This window comes from Chiloscyllium plagiosum, unplaced genomic scaffold (genome assembly GCF_037043375.1).
Source record: "Chiloscyllium plagiosum isolate Xiang-an unplaced genomic scaffold, Cpla_swu_hap1 HiC_scaffold_1, whole genome shotgun sequence".
Lineage (NCBI taxonomy): Eukaryota > Metazoa > Chordata > Chondrichthyes > Orectolobiformes > Hemiscylliidae > Chiloscyllium > Chiloscyllium plagiosum.
This window is the reverse complement of record NW_028270139.1, coordinates 37,081,934-37,099,056: the sequence shown is the minus strand read 5'-3', so window position 1 is coordinate 37,099,056 and position 17,123 is coordinate 37,081,934. Positions and strand designations below refer to the sequence as shown.

Here is a 17,123-nt window from a genome sequence, read left to right as displayed (position 1 = left end):
TGAAACTCACTGCCTAAAAAGGTGGTAGAAGCAGAAACCTTAAGACATTTCATCATCATCATCAGAGGTTTTGTACAGACGAGAATGACTCTCCTCCACTCTCAGGGTGAATCCTTAGATGCTGAAGACATTTAAGAAGTATTTAGTTGAGCACTCGAAGCACCATAGAATGCTATGGTCCAACCCTGGAAAATATGGTTAAAATAGACAGATGCTTGATGACTGCATTGGCATAATGCTCCAAAGACATTTCTCTGTGCTGTGAAAAGTCTGATTCTATCATTGATGGATTTCAGCAGTTAAAGTCATCATAATCCCTTTACAGACTAGTGATGAGTTTAACTGAGAGCCACTATGCAAAGTCGAGATGGTGGGATCTTCAATAATAACCTCGTCCAGTTTGAAAACCGAACCAGCACTGTTGGTATCACACACCAGCTGAACTGAGCTAACTGCTTATGTACAGACACTAAAACATCAGCAGATGCTGGAATCCAAGGTAGAAAAGCAGGAGTCTGGAAGAACACAGCCAGCCAGGCAGCGTCAGGAGGTGAAGTTGACGTTTCAGGTGTAACCCTTCTTCACCTCCTGACGCTGCCTGGCTGGCTGTGCTCTTGCAGCCTCCTGCTTGTTTACTTATCAACATATACAGACGGCTCGACCCCGCCCCTCCCAGATGTGTGAGTGCGCATGCGTTTAGTACACAACGCCGGGGGTCTTGCTGCGGCTCTCATCGGATCGCGGAGGAGGGACGCTGAAAGTCGCACCTGGCCCGGAGGAGGGCGGGTGCGCGCGCGCAACATTCACCCCTCAGCAGCCAAACTCCCCGCTTCGACCCAGGGGCCGGAGGGTACGAGGCGTGCGTCGGAAGGGGGCGCTTTCAGCCTCTGGGTCTGCGGGGCGGGGAATACGCGCATGCGCAACGGCCTCACACACCCCCCCCCCCCCGCCCGGGCCTTGGTTGGGGAGTCGGAGTCGCAGTGAGCGGTGGCTGGCGGAGGGGGCGCTGGTCGGCCGCCCGTTGCTGGTGATTGTGGTGGAGCCCGGCGCCTGGGAGGAGGGAGCGGAGCCAGCGATGTTTCCCACTGTCACTCTCAGGGCTCTTCAGTTCAGCCTCGGGTGAAAATGGCCACCAAGAGAAAGTGCGGCAGCGGCACGACCCTCCCGACTGCTCTGTCATCCCCGCGCGCCGTCGGCTTGCGGCACTTCACAGGATAAAATTCCAACATTGAAGGAGGAGGAGAGGGGTGTGAGAAAAAACAACCAACCTTCATCTCTCCTTCGTCCGCTCGAGGCATTAATTTTTCCTGGTGAGTTGATCTTTTAAAAATAATATGGTATTAGCTCGTTCGAACAGAAATCCGTGAATTGAAAACAGGGGGGGGGGGGTGGGGGGAGGTGATCCAGTGTTCCCGGGAAAAGCTGGCCGTGTTGAAGCCGGGCTCCTATTTATCCAGCTTTATTTATTTTCCTTTTCCCCTCCTATGTGATTCCTGGCTGTTTCCGGCGGGGCGGGTTTCCGGTTGCGGGGTTTTTAAAAGGAGGCGACATTCGGGTCGTTAACGGCTCCCTCAGCCCCCCCATCCCGGGGCAGCCCGTCCGTCACCTCATTACCCCCCCGCCCCCCAACCTGAGGGGGAAGACCGCCACCTCCCTCCCCGGCCGGTTACCCACCACATCCTCCTCCATCCTCTCCAGCTCCCTCCCTCCCGGGATCTGGGTTCAGGCCGCCTTTCCCAATGGAGACAATCCCAAATTACTGTCCAAAGGGGTTTCAACGTGAACATGAACCACCCCCCAACCCCAGCGGGGCGTGTTTTTTTTGGCGCTTACAGCGTTTTCGGGGAGCAGGCATCAGTATTAACTTCATGTAATATCGATTTGATGAAATCTCTGCTTGGATCCGTTGGTCCCTTGGCAACAGGGTTTTAATCGTTACGTTTGAAACGTTCCGGCAGTTTGCTCAAAATGTGTGTTTTTTCTCTCTCTCCCTTTAATTTCGATATTACTTGTAGTGGTTAGGAGGGAGCTACACGAACTCTACTTACTGTCCAGAGTATTTATCGTACCATTGGTGCCAACGTGTGAAATTGCAGATTGTTGGCTTTTCGAGATTTATGAGTCAATGAGCCAATTCAAAGCTTTAACAGCTAGAAAGAAGGCCTTGTTACCTCCTGGTGTAACAAATACAACTGTTCACCATAATAGAATGGTTCGCTAAAGGAAGACCAGTTTTTCAACGAAGTGGCTTTTCTGTTGTTTACACTCAATTGAAAATTGATCGGTAATTTATAATGTATTGGCAGACTTTTGAGACCAAGTTTAATATGTAATTCTGATATCAGTAAACCTAATATGTTGCAGGATAAATTGAACGGTTATAATCAAATCTTGATTTGACTGTTGTGGACTAAATGTGAGCTCAATAGCTTATCAGTTGCCTTGTTTATCAAGATTTGGAGATGCCGGTGTTGGACTGGGGTGTACAAAGTTAAATATCACACAACACCAGGTTATAGTCCAACAGGTTTGATTGGAAGCACACTAGCTTTCGAAAGCTAGTGTGCTTCCATTTAAACCTGTTGGACTATAACCTGGTGTTGTGATTTTTAACCTTGTTTATCAACTTTGTCTTCCCCCTCTTGTGTATTACTATAACTCTCAGTCCTGCAGCCATCTTTACTTTTCCTCAGCAATTCAGGCAGCATCCGAGGACAGGCCTGTCCTCGGATGCTGCCTGAATTGCTGTGCTCTTCCAGCACCACTGATCCAGAATCTGGTTTCCAGCATCTGCAGTCATTGTTTTTACCTCGTTTACTTTTCCTCAGTAAGGGTTCTTATTCCCTTATGCATGGCAAGGCACTGTCAATAATATCAAATAAGATAGGAGCTGAATTCATTGTTGGTTAGTGCTTCTGTAATCATGCTGTTTTATGTGATGATTAAATGGATTTCACTGCATTTTTCACACTAAACCTGATATGATTAGCTTAGTAAGTATGAGGTTATTTCATGTTTTGAGATCCAACAGTCATTGCTTAAAAATGCAAATTACCTGCATGGCTTTCCAAGTAATAAGTTTTACAATTACTTCATTAAACCTGACTGAAGGTATTTCACAACATGAACTGCTTTAGTGGAATGAGGTTTATTAACTTTAAAAGGAGGTGAACCTCCCTCGGGGATTGAATCTAGAAATCCCCATTACCAGCTAGAGTTTAGGAGTGTAAAGAGTCATTGTTCTACCTTTCTTGGGAGGTGCTTAAATACTATAAGCAGATCTCAAGTAAGAAATCTTGAATGTGGACAGTAAAAGATAACTCTGCATCCAAATAAACAATTACAAGCCCTAGTTGTACAGTGGAAATAGTTGAATTTATCAAATGTTGCAAGTGAATCTTTCAACATTGCACATTTCCCTTTTGTAATGTCTGTTAATTCCATGTTTCAGGCCACATATCAATTGATTTGTTGTTATTTGAGACTTGTGGTAAAGTTATGTCTTCAAATAGTGTCATCTAGTGCTGATTGCAAAATTATATATCAGTGTTATTAGGCTTTTGATTGTTTGGGGAAACATTGGATTTGCTAGCATGTGTCTGAGACAGATTTGCATTACTTTTAAACTAACAAGTCCTCCCCTTTGAAGTGAAAGTGAGGACTGCAGATGCTGGTGATCAGAGCTGAAAATGTGTTGCTGGAAAAGCGCAGCAGGTCAGGTAGCATCCAAGGAACAGGAGAATCGATGTTTCGGGCATAAGCCCTTCAGTGTCCAGCAGGCTAAGCTAAAAGGTAGGGAGGAGGGACTTGGGGGAGGGGCGTTGGAAATGCGATAGGTGGAAGGAGATCAAGGTGAGGGTGGTAGGCTGGAGTGGGGTGGGGCGGAGAGGTCAGGAAGAAGATTGCAGGTTAGGAAGGCGGTGCTGAGTTCGAGTGCAGGTTAGGAAGGCGGTGCTGAGTTCGAGTGCAGGTTAGGAAGGCGGTGCTGAGTTCGAGTGCAGGTTAGGAAGGTGGTACCGCAATCTTCTTCCTGACCTCTCCGCCCCCACCCCATTCCGGCCTATCACCCTCACCTTGATCTCCTTCCACCTATTGCATTTCCAACGTCCCTCCTCCTTACCTTTTATCTTAGCCTGCTGGACACACTTTCCTCATTCCTGAAGAAGGGCTTATGCCTGAAACGTCGATTCTCCTGTTCCTTGGATGCTGCCTGACCTGCTGCGCTTTTCCAGCAACACATTTTCAGCTCCCCTTTGAAGCCCCAAGGTATGCAACTCTGATTTGCAACTTGCTAATGCATACTTTGGGAAGTTGATTACTACAGTTTTCTGGAAACTTGTTCTTCTTGGTGGTGTTTTCAGTTAGAAGATGCTAATATCGCATATCCTAAAGTTTACCAACTAGATAATGGCCAAGTCACTTAAGAGCTAAAGGGGCTAGGTTAGGTATCAAATTAATCGGGCATGTACAAGCTGAAAAAAAATTTGTCCACTTGTCCACTTGGAAATTCTTTTGTCAGTAACAAATTCTTTGGCAACAAATACTTGCATAGGGTTAGAAAAATATTTAAAATGTGAATATCAACTATGATTGAATGTGTTTCATGAATTATGGAGTAGAGGGAATGTCTATGAAGGCCATATTATAAAAAGTGTGCACTCTAAAATTTTATTCTAATTTTCTCGTTGTGGTTGACTTAGGTAGGTATTCAGATGTAATCTTTGCATATCAACAAATTATTTGACAAGCAGAACCTGCAACTACTTTGCATGAAATCTGATAAAGGAATATTGTACAAGCTTAGAAAATCCAAAATTCAGTGTACCTACTTACTACATAAATCCTGAAATAATAGGAGGAAGCAAATTGAAATTAGTATGGTATACTCATGATTTCTTAGAATCCATCATCCAATTCTGATAGGATTTTGTTGGGCTTAGTCCTGTTAAATGAAGTGTCCAAAGTAGTTCAAGTCAACTATATTTTGTTTGGAAAATTTGTTCAGAATCTACTTTTTATTACAATACCACTGGACAAAGAAGTTAATCCTTGTATTTTGCTTTGATTCATTCTGTTTAACTTAAAAATAATACAAGTTTTATATAGGTTGCCCTTGAAGTTGGGTTACGCTGGAGTGATTCAGCTTGCCTCTTGATTACTCTAGATGTTTCACATTAACTAATGTAAGTCGTCTTGGAGTAGTATTTTATCAAATAAACCAGATGGGCTGAATAACCTCCCTAATTTGCTGTTAGTTTACTTCTGAGTTCCTTTGCTCCATTATTTCTGACTGTGCCATTGGATGTCGTCTTTTAAGTTTCCTTCCAAAAATCTGTTGTTCTTTCCTTTTTAAGACCCTTATAAGCTATCTCTGACTACATTTTTAATTGTCTTTCATAACACTCAGCCAAAAGCAGAGGTGTTTTGTTCATGTTTATGCTTCTCTAAATTTACATCTGCATTGAGGATGCTGTATAAATAGCATAATGGTGCTAGGAATGCCCTATAGATCTCAACTGATACAGTAATAATGCATTTAAAGCTGTTTATCTGTTTTGGATAAATATGGTCAACATAAAGCTAAATGAGGAAAATTCAGCAGTAACCTGCTCAATATAATGAATTGACTATTCTTATGTTCAGCCCAAATTAAATTAAGATGCTGCATCACATGCTCACTTTTGGCAGTTTTCTGTTGAAGCACTGGGAGATACACACATTTATAATTTTTATAAGAGAAATTACTTCAGATTGGATTTTTTTTATTTAGGTGCATTTGTTATTTAGGTGTATTTAGGTCCTTTTATATAGAGGGTGGATACATTTTCTGTATTTCCATTAATATTGCTTTGAAATTGGCAACTAATTTCCCATTTAATATTTGTTGACAACATATTTCAAAAATAAGGTGGGGCTGTTGTCTCTAGAGATTGAGATTAACAAAAGACGTAGCATTCATTGGTGTTTCTATAGATAGCACTGCTTTCAATTTCAACCTGAGCAGAAACTGGGTTAATGTAGGTGGAGCCAGTCATGTGTTTTTGTCTGCCAGAGGATGAGTGGTGACACCTGCTAAAATAAATTGGCAGATCCATTTTGTGCTCACTAGTGTGCACAAATACCCATCGTCTCAGCCTGCTCCTGCCCAACCGAACTCATCTCGGCATACCTCGACACGGTCCTGTCCCCATTAGTCCAAGAACTCCCCACCTACGTTCGTGACACCACCCACGCCCTCCACCTCCTCCAGGATTTCCGCTTCCCCGGTCCCCAACGCCTCATCTTCACCATGGACATCCAGTCCCTGTACACCTCCATCCCCCATCACGAAGGACTCAAAGCACTCCGCTTCTTCCTTTCCCGCCGTACCACCCAGTACCCTTCCACCGACACCCTCCTTCGACTGACCGAACTGGTCCTCACCCTGAACAACTTTTCTTTCCAATCCTCCCACTTTCTCCAAACAAAAGGAGTAGCCATGGGCACCCGCATGGGCCCCAGCTATGCCTGCCTCTTCGTAGGGTATGTGGAACAATCCATCTTCCGCAACTACACTGGCCCCACCCCCCATCTTTTTCTTCGCTACATTGATGACTGTATCGGCGCTACCTCGTGCTCCCACGAGGAGGTTGAACAGTTCATCCACTACACCAACACCTTCCACCCCGACCTCAAATTCACCTGGACAGTCTCGGACTCCTCCCTCCCCTTCCTAGACCTTTCTGTTTCTATCTCAGGCGACCGAATCAACACGGACATCTACTACAAACCTACCGACTCCCACAGCTACCTGGACTACACCTCCTCCCATCCTGCCCCCTGTAAAAACGCCATCCCATTCTCCCAATTCCTTCGTCTCCGCCGCATCTGCTCCCAGGAGGACCAGTTCAAAATACGTACAACACAGATGGCCTCCTTCTTCAAGGACCGCAATTTCCCCCCCGACGTGGTCGACGGTGCCCTCCACCGCATCTCCTCCACTTCCCGCTCCTCCGCCCTTGAGCCCCGCCCCTCCAACCGCCACCAGGACAGAACCCCACTGGTCCTCACCTACCACCCCACCAATCTCCATGTACAGCGCATCATCCGCCGTCACTTCCGCCACCTCCAAACAGACCCCAGCACCAAGGATATATTTCCCTCCCCTCCCCTATCAGCTTTCCGTAGAGACCACTCCCTCCGCGACTCCCTTGTCAGATCCACACCCCCCACCGACCCAACCACCACTCCCGGCACCTTCCCTTGCAACCGCAGGAGGTGCAACACTTGCACCCACACCTCCCCCCTCACTTCTCTCCAAGGCCCCAAGGGAAACTTCCATATCCGCCACAGATTCACCTGCACCTCCACCCACATCATCTACTGCATCCGCTGCAGCCGGTGTGGCCTCCTCTATATTGGGGAGACAGGCCGCCTACTTGCGGAGCGATTCAGGGAGCACCTCTGGGCCACCCGGACGAACCAACCCAACCAACCTGTGGCACAGCATTTCAACTCCCCCTCCCACTCCACCGAGGATATGCAGGTCATTGGACTCATCCACCGCCAAACCACAACAACCCGACGGTCGGAGGAGGAGCGTCTTATCTTCCGACTGGGAACCCTCCAACCGCAGGGGATGAACTTGGACTTCACCAGTTTCTTCATCCCCCCTCCCCCCACCTTGTCTCAGCCGGATCCTTCCAGCCCGGCACCGCCTTCCTGACCTGCAGTCTTCTTCTTGACCTCTCCGCCTCCACCCTACTCCGACCTATCACCCTCACCTTGACCTCTTTCCACCTATCACATTTCCAACTCCCCTCCTCCAAGTCCCTCCTCCCTACCTTTTATCTTCTCCTGCTGAACACTCTCTGCTCATTCCTGAAGAAGGGCCTGTGCCCGAAACGTCGAATCTCCTGTTCCCTGGATGCTGCCTGACCTGCTGTGCTGTTCCAGCAATAAAGTTTCAACTGCACAAATATTTCCCCAGCCAAGTATAAGCAATTGTTTTTCTTTTCCAGCTGCTTAAAAAATGGGGTGTATACTATAAATATGGCAGGTAGTGCTGAGGTACTGCTTCAGAAGTGTTCTGAAGACTTTTGAAATGCATAAGAATAAGACCAGTCTGAGATAAAGTACCTCTTCCGGGCAGATATATTTATTCCATTTGACAGTACTCTGGAGTGGCACTGATTTGAACTTGGTGTGAATAATTGTTTCATCATCATTTTTCCTCCCATTTAAACTTTTTAAAATCATAGAAACCCTACAGGCCCTTTGGCCCAACAAGTCCACACCGGCCCTCTGAAGAGTAACCCACCCAGAGCCATTCCCCTATTAGTCTACATTTACCCCAGACTAATGCATCTAACTTAACATCTCGGAATACTATGAGCAATTTAGCACAGTCAGTTCACCTAACCTGCACATCTTTGGATTGTGGGAGGAAACCCATGCAGACACACCCGAGGCAGGAATCGAAGCCAGGTCCCTGGCGCTGTGAGGCAAACAGTGCTAACCACTGAACCACCGTGTTGCCCCATGATTTAAAAAAAACTAAAACCCAAGTTTGAAAAGATACGAAAAGAAGAACTGGATTAACTTCTGGATAACTTTAGATTGCGAATATTATCTTTTGACAAACCCTATCTATGAATGCCATCAATAAACATCAATTTGCAAGTTTCATCAAACTTGGAATTCTTTTACCGACTGTATGAATTATGTTTAATCCCAGATGATTATCTAATCTTGTACTGATGTCCTCAGATTTAATGATCAGATTGCCTTCATCGCTGTCCACTATTGCTTTTAAATTGGGCTCATTGTTGCTTTAACTTTTTTAATTTATCTAATATTCACACAAGTGTAATACACTTTGTGCACAGAATTATCTCTATTTCAATAGAGGGAGAAATGATAATGCAACATTAAAAGGGGAATATTAGCATTATAATTTGTAATGGAATTATTGACAAAACCAAAAACAAAACATTTTATGCACTAAAGTATTTTTAAGAAGTTTTTTATTTGCTGGAAATAGATGTTTATAGTGCATCTGTCATGTGCAATACCTTCTTTGAATCCATTGGTTTTTTTTTTCTAAAAGCATAATTTCAATATATTCCATGGACCTTCTAGTATTACACTAATTCCAAAAATCTCATGGAATCTGGAGATCAGAACTATAAATATAGTCGATGACCCTTGTGTTTTAACCAAATGAGAACAACTGTTAGTTTGTAAGAGATTTTCTTTAACTGTGATCTTACCTTGTCCTTTAAATTGTAGCTTTATTTATCTTTGGAGTAGTTGATTTTGGATTATACTTCTCACTGATTGGGGAGCAGAGCAGAACTGTGTAAAAGACACTGCTGAAGATTTGTAGTAATCTTCAGTCAGAAATGTTGTGTGGACGATCAAATTCTATCTCCCCTGAGATCCCTGGCTTCACAGATGCTACTTTCAGCTGATGCTGACCATTCCACGTGATATCAAGAAATGGTGAAAGTGCTCATCACCAGAAAGGCTGTGGACCCTGAAGCTTCAGAAGTGTCTACATCCATTGTCAAGCTGTTCTAATGCAGTTACAACACTAGCATCTATCTGACCATGTAGAAAACTGCCCTGTATGTTCTGTCCACAAAAAGCAGGATAAATTCACCTTGGTTAGTTACCACACCATCAATCTACTCACAAGCATCAACATAATGGAAGGTGCTGTCAACAATGCTATCAATGGCTCTTAGTCCTGACTAATCTTCTCGTTGACACTTAGTTTGGGTTCCACTATGGTCAGTCAGCAGATTTGATTACAGCCTTGGTTCAGACATGGACCAGTGAGTGATTTCCCTTGATATTGTCAAAATGGCATTTCAGAGTATGACATCAATGAACTGTGTGTGTTTTAGTGGTGGGGGAGCCTGCAGTCTTCACTGGTTAAGTCATACCTAGCACAAAGGAGAATGTTTTGTGGTTATTGGAGGTCAGTCTGTCAGTTTTGTGACATTGTTGCAGGAGTTCATTAGGGTATATATCTTATCAACACTTGTTCATGCTGTATGGCTCTATTATGTTCTGAGATGTTATTACACCCCTAGAGCAGATGGGATTTGTTCCTCAAGCTAGTGTCCTTGGCCCAACTGTTTTCTGCCACCTCAGAAATGAACTTTGCTCCATTGTAAAGTCAAAAGTGAGTGTTTTGGATAACGATATTTCGGATTATTTGAGATACTTCGGATCCTGCAACTCTGTTCATGTGCAGCAGGATGATGCCAGATCCTGACCACTGCAAACGAGAGAGAATCCTTGATCCTCAGTAACATTTACCATCGTTAAATTCAATTACAATTAATATGCATGGAGGCTACCATTGTGCAGAAACTGAATGGGCCAGCCATATCAATATTCTGGCTAATATAGAGCAGATCAGAAGCAATGAATTCTGCAATGAGTAACTTACCTCCAACTCCCCAGAATTCTTCCACCATCTGCAAAGCACAACTCAGGAGTGTGATGAAATACCCTCCACTTGCCTGGATGGGTGCAGCTCCAATTGCAGTCAAGCATTCATGGCGAAGCAGCTTTCTTGACTGCTACCCCACCCACAACCTTACTATCTCCACCATTAACTTTCACTGGTGGCAGCATGTACTCGCAGCCTCTTTCAACATCACTTTCCAATGTCATAACCTCTACTCCCTGAAGGAGAAATAAAGCAGGAGCATGGAAACATGTATCATCTGCAAAATTTCCTTGAAGTTCCATATCATCTGGACTGGATCAAGATCATGCACAGCCATTGGACCAAACTCCTGGGGCTTTCTTTCAAGAAGGCAATCCACCCCAGTCGCCTCAAAGGCAACTCGTGATGGGTAATTAAGTGCTGGATTAACCAGTGTTATGCTGTGAAAGAATAAAAACTTTATACCTTTTTTAGGTGGTTAAATGAATATTAAATGGTTATGTGTGCAGAGGTGATTTTAGTTGTCTAAATTGCCGTATTAAACAGAACAATGATTATACTGGTACGTGACTCAATTATACAAAATGCTTTAGAAAATGTATTGTAGGTGAAGAAAATGTGCCAAAGGTCAAACCCCTCTCAATTCTGCGTTTGATTCCTCATGGTGTGACCATCTTTCTGATGCTGCAATTGACTTACTACACTTTCTTCAATCGCATTTTTAAAAAAAACCTCCCTGGAATAATTTTGAGTTTGACTTGTTACGTGTTTCTGAATTCATGCAACATTTTGCTAATGCTCCATGTTGACTCCATCCTACATTATTACCCCATCACAAATCATTTTGCGTTGACTCTGGGCACTCCTTTTCTGGTTTGCTGTCAAGTTTCTATGAATCCAATTTTTACATGATCAGGCTTGTGTAACTTGAGTTTACTCCAAGACCATTTGCGTGGATGTTTAGGCTGCTGCTCCAAATTACTCCTAATCTGAGTTCAACATTTATTTCCACTTTCACTTAAAACTTACTTTGTTCTTCATGGACAGCTGTCAAATTATTTTCTTCTATCATTATGCCTCATTTAACATTATTCTTCTCATTATTCACACTACTCCTTACAAGCTCCCAATTCCCTACACAAACGCTCAGTACCTCTTGACTTTGTTTTTATGTTTTCATTCCAGGCTTGACTCCCTCTTTAAATAACGCTAATATTTTCTTTTTTCACTGTCCTAACATTCTCTAATGAACTTATGGAGATACTTGGTACTTGTTTCTTCTAAGCAGCAACTATCTGCCGTCAATTCCATTCTCACAACAGCCATTCTGCCCATTTGATGACTATCTTTTTTCAATCACTTTTCCAACCAGTTCAACCCTATCATTACTGACCATGTGGACTCGCTCAGCTAGTGCATCAGCCATCTTAAACATAGTCACTCATGTAAGCATACCCTTCCAGAATACTTGCATCGTTGGGAGCAAGGCCTTTGTCAAGCATGAACTTATCAGAAAGATTGATGGAGAGCAACGTGTTATCAAAATGTAGCTGAGAGGTGAGTAGAGTTTTTTTTTCTTGTTGAAATCTCTGCCTGACCGTATTAGGTACTCCATCAAGACTATTGCTGTGGCAGTTTGGTGCTTATCACCAAATCATCTTCTGTCCTCCTCCTCTGGCATTATTTTCTCCTTATGAGCATCTGATGTTGTTCCACCCCTCACTACTTTATTCAAAATTACTGTTCTCTACAGATTTCCAAATTATAGGTGTTTTATCACTGAGATAGCTTCACTAATTTTCTTCCTTCATGCTCTCTCTCTCATGTCAACTGTATATCCTCCTATATGTACCTCTGAAACAAAAAAAAAGCCTCATCCCTCTATTTCCTGGTCCTTTTTATATTTGCTGTTTTGTTGAATTTTAGAGTACTCGCCTTTCCACGGTAAAATCACTACCTCTCTCTCATGTTGATCAACACCAAGGCTGGCTTTGATCTCTGCTTTAACTCCATGACACGCAGACTTGAAATGATATGGTGGACAATAGTTTAATTATTCAGTACCAGATCTGTATGGGCTGCACAAAACACTTTTTTTTGAGTCTAGTTCTTGGCTACTAGCACTATTCATAAGTCCAATATTCATCCAGGAATGCAGAGATAATGCTGGAGTGCTTTTCTCGACAGCAAACAGTCTTTAATTTTTCCTCTTTTGTTGCCTTCATTCTCACTTCCAACAGGATATGAGGGACTGTTGATTTTTGAAGTTGGCCGTGAGGCCATTTGATCTGCTTCTGCCATGTATCATCTTTATGCTCACTAAATAATCCAAACTTTCTGTAAAGTATTCGTCTTCCTAATCTTAAACTTAACATTTTCTTTAGTTTCCCTTTTATGTTTTTTGTGCACTTTGCAAGCCCATCTTGACAATGAGAACATTTCCTGTTTATCTTACTAAAGTGCTGACCATCCAACTTTTCCCTTTGTGCTGATGCTGCTTAATGTTGTTTACAATTCTTTCTGTTCAGGTATTATTCCTTTCTCTGTTAGAGATCAAGGGATTTGGGCAAGAGCAGGAAATTGATGTTAAAGTGGACATTTGGCTATGATCTAATTCAATGACTGGACAAGTGTGAGGGCCCAAGTGGCATACTACTGTTCATTTTCCCTATGGTCTGTTAATTCTGCCATTACTTCACTCAAGAGTCCTTTAGCCTGTAGTCCATACAAACTTCTATGCCATCTCCAATCTTCCTGCCCCATCAAAAGTTTTTGACAATATAATTATTTTCCAAATCAGTGTCAATCTTTCCCAAAACTTTGAATCTCTCCAATTGGTTTTCTGTTCCTGTTGCAATATCACAAAGGTGATTAAGGTTAAAATAACATATCATGTGTCAATGGTAAAGACAAACCTCTTTAGCTATCTCCAGTGTTTGCCATGATTGATCACATCCTCCTCCAGTACCCTAGAAATTTTGTCCGGCTGGGTGGTAAGATAGCTGTCTGTTTTCATTCTTCTCTGATTGTAGCTAAGGTATCAACTTGTATTGATTTATTTTCTTGATCCTGTACTTTATAGATCTATCTTTGGGCCCCTCTTAACATCGCATGTATGCTGACAAATATCTAGTTCTACCTGACCAACGCCACCTTGATTCATCCATTGTTGTTGAGTTATCATACTGTTTGTCTAACTTTCAGTGCTGGATAAGCAGGAATTTCCCCCAGTTAAATATTAGGAAGACTGACACCATTCTTCCCAGTACAGTCTTCACCCCTTGATTGGTTCATTCCCAGAAACCTATCATTGGAATGCTATTTACTTCTTTAAAATAAATCACCCACTCTTCATTCAAATCAATTTGAATTGTGTGCAAGAAAATCATTCAGAATTATAATTTGAATTAGCTTTATTGTTATGTACTCAATGAGTACAGTGAATGGTTTATAAGTCACTGTTTACAGCGCCATCTTAGATACAAGAGTACCTAGGCGCAGTTTTTTCAGTTACAACAGTAGTTACTGTGTAACAATGTAACCAACACATGGTGCCATCTTAGGTACAGAGTGCCTAGCTAAATCCTTAGTTATAGAATAGAGAAATTTTAAAAAGTCATATTACAGCTGTACACAGTATAATCATAGATCAGACAATCATGAAATGAAGTTTAAAAAGACACATCACAGTCTATCTCCAGCTAGATAATGGTGAGCAACATTTTGAAGAGTTGCATGCAAACTCACCCTGTGCACATACACCATTTGCTTGATGCAAAGTTTCCTTATGCCCAAATAGATGTTATTTATCTGCACTAATATTTAACTAGTGAAAACATTCTAACTTAGCATTAAGTGCTTTAAGCATCTGCTTTTTCTAGTTGATTAAGTCTGGCTGTTGTAAAGAAGCTTTTTTTATTTTTGTGCTTTTTAAAACTGTGGACTGAAAATGAGGAAAAAGTTCTAAAATCTAAGGATTTAACAAAGATGGTTGCAAGTTTGAAAACTAGGAACTTGATAACTGTTGCAAACTATTTGTGTAGCTGTGGGTTCCAGCAATGTGCAGATGAGGGATTGTTGACAAGTGAAACTAGTTTGTGAAAAACTAGGGGCTAATTACCAATGATGAGGGTCCCCTGTCTGTCAGCAACTGTAATTGGTTGTCAGGTACTGAACAGCTTGAGCTGTGAATAAAATATAGAACTTCGATCAGAAGAGAAACCCTCACGTCTGCAGCAGTCAATGCAACATACTTTTTCTCTGTTCTCTGCAGTTAGCCTTTTAAAGCATGAAGAAAATCACCTTAGCAGTTGCTGCCTTTTGTGACTTAGAACTAGATTAGTCAGAGACTTCTCAAAAGTGAAACAGCCACCCTGTGCTTTCTTCAAACCAGTGAAAGCATTGAGAAGAAGATGGAGGAGAAATCTTTAGATCAGCAAGAACCAGCCCAACAGATATGAACAAGGGCTGTAGAACTATTGTCCCAGTTTTCTCTCTGCTCATATGTTTTCACTGCTTTTCTATCTGTGTGAATAAGGGGTTCAGAGTTTGGTTTTGTAGAGTTTACTTAATTGTTTGTGTAGCTGGAATCTAATGGCCTGTAAGAACTAACAATATCTTACGTGCAGAAATCTAGTCGGTGCTTTCTATCTACCTGAGTCTGAAAATGAGGGTGTTTGGGTATTTTGTGTATTTATTTTTTAAAAAAACAGTTTTTATGATGTCTCTGGGAATATTGGGCCTTGAGTTTTTTTTCATTTTCCCCAGTGAGTCATGATGCTAACATTTTATTCTATGCTATACTAGTGTATCTCATACCTGCAGCAATCGTGCCATGAAATGATGGGGTCTTCAGTCCCATGGTTCTGACTGAAGTAAACTTAGTCTGTTATTTGGAAACAAAATTAAGATATGTGTATAGAAAAATATTAATTAAGACAAATGTGGGTCCCTTACAATTGTAAGGAGATGGCAGACCAATTCAATACTCATTTTTGTTCTGCCTTTACAAAGGAGGACACAAATAATGTCACAAAAATTTTGAGAACATGGGATATAATGGGAGGGAAGAACTGAAGAAAATCAGTTGGAAAATAGTGTTGATGAATTGATTTGAGTAAAGGCTGATAAATCCCCAGAGCCCAATAATCTACATTCCAGCGTACTTAAGGAAGTAACCTGAGAAATAGTGGGTACATTGGTCATTTTTCAAGATTCTGTAGACTGGAATATTTTCTATAGATTGGAGGGTAGCTAATGTAATTGCACCATTTAAAAGAACATGTAGAAAGAAGGCATGGAATTTAGATCAGTTAGCCTGCCATCATTGTAGGGAACTTGTTAGTGTCTATAATAAAAGATAGAGTTGCAGAGCATTTGGAAAACATTAACAGAATTGGGCAGAGTTACAGGATTTAAAAAAGGGAAATTGTGCTTGATTAAAACTAGTATTATTTGAGGATGTAACAAGTGGAATTGATCCGGTGGAGCCAATGGATGTGGTTTACTTAGACTTTCAAATGCTTTAAATAACGTCCCACTTAAGAGATTAGTATTTAAAATTAATGTGCATGGAATTGGAGGTAGTGTACTGACATGGGTAGAGAACTGGTTTCCAGACAAGAATAAATGGGTCATTTTAAATGGGAGGCATTGAACTAGTGGGGTGCCAGAGGGATCATTGGATCCCAGCTATTCACAAAGTATGTTAATGACGCAGGAACTAAATGTAATAAGTGATCATAATTCTATTAGTTTTAAAATAGTTATGGAAAAGGATAGAACTAATCAAAATGTTAAAGTTCTCAATTGGAGTAAGGCCAGTTTTGACAGTATTAGGCAGGAACTCTCAAATGTTGACTGGGGGATGCTATTCTCGGGTCAAGGAACATGGAAGGTCTTTAAAAATGAGATAACAAGCTCAGAGACTGTATGTTTCTGTTAGTGTGAATGGAAGCTGTAGGGAACACAGGATTACAAGAGAAATTGAGACTCTGGTTGTAGAATCATAGAAGCTGAACAGTGTGGAAGCAGGCCATTTGGACATTGAAGAGCATCCCATTCAGACTAAACCCCTACCCTTTCCCTGTAACCCTGCATTTCCCATGGCTAATCCACCTAGCCTGCACATCCCTGGACACTCTGGGCAATTCAATTCGATGATCAGTCTGCCTCATTTGTGCATCTTAAGACTGTGGAAAGAAATTGGAGCACCTGGAGGAAATCCATGCAGACATAGGGAGAATGTGTAAACAAGATGCAAACAGTTAGCTGAAGGTGCGATTGAGCTGGTGTCCCTGCTGCTATGGGGAAGCTATATTAGCCACTGAGCCATCATGCTGCCCCATAGTCAAGGAGAAGTAGGCATATGTCAGGTATAAATTGCAGGGATCGAGTGAATCGTGAGAGGAGTATAAGGGTGGTAGGAGTATGCTCAAGAGGGAAATAAGGAGGGCAAAAATGGGACATGAGGTAGCTTTTGCACATAGAATTAAGGGGAGTTCAGTGAGTTTCTGAGTACGTTAGGGTAAAAGAGTAATCTGAGAGGACAGGGTTCATTAAAGGTCAATGTGGTCATCTATATATGGAATGACAGGAAATGTGAGATAATGAATATTTCACATCAGTATTTACTGTGGAGAAGGACGTGGAAGCCAAGGAACTTGGGAAAACAATGGCT

General features: G+C 42.2%; 1 protein-coding gene across 6 annotated transcripts in view; it reads left to right on the top strand.

The window, feature by feature from the left end:
* The first annotated feature begins 761 nt into the window (after positions 1 to 761).
* The window catches only part of wdfy3 (WD repeat and FYVE domain containing 3), a 407,974-nt gene continuing 391,612 nt past the window's right edge, over positions 762 to 17,123 (top strand). For 3 of the 6 annotated variants that reach the window (XM_043696108.2, XM_043696088.2, XM_043696098.2), the window contains exon 1: positions 764 to 1,310. The gene's annotated coding sequence lies outside the window, so the exon portion shown is untranslated. Of the gene's footprint in view, positions 1,311 to 17,123 lie in introns of all 6 variants that reach the window. The other 3 variants (XM_043696127.2, XM_043696116.2, XM_087985817.1) reach the window with 2 other exon arrangements.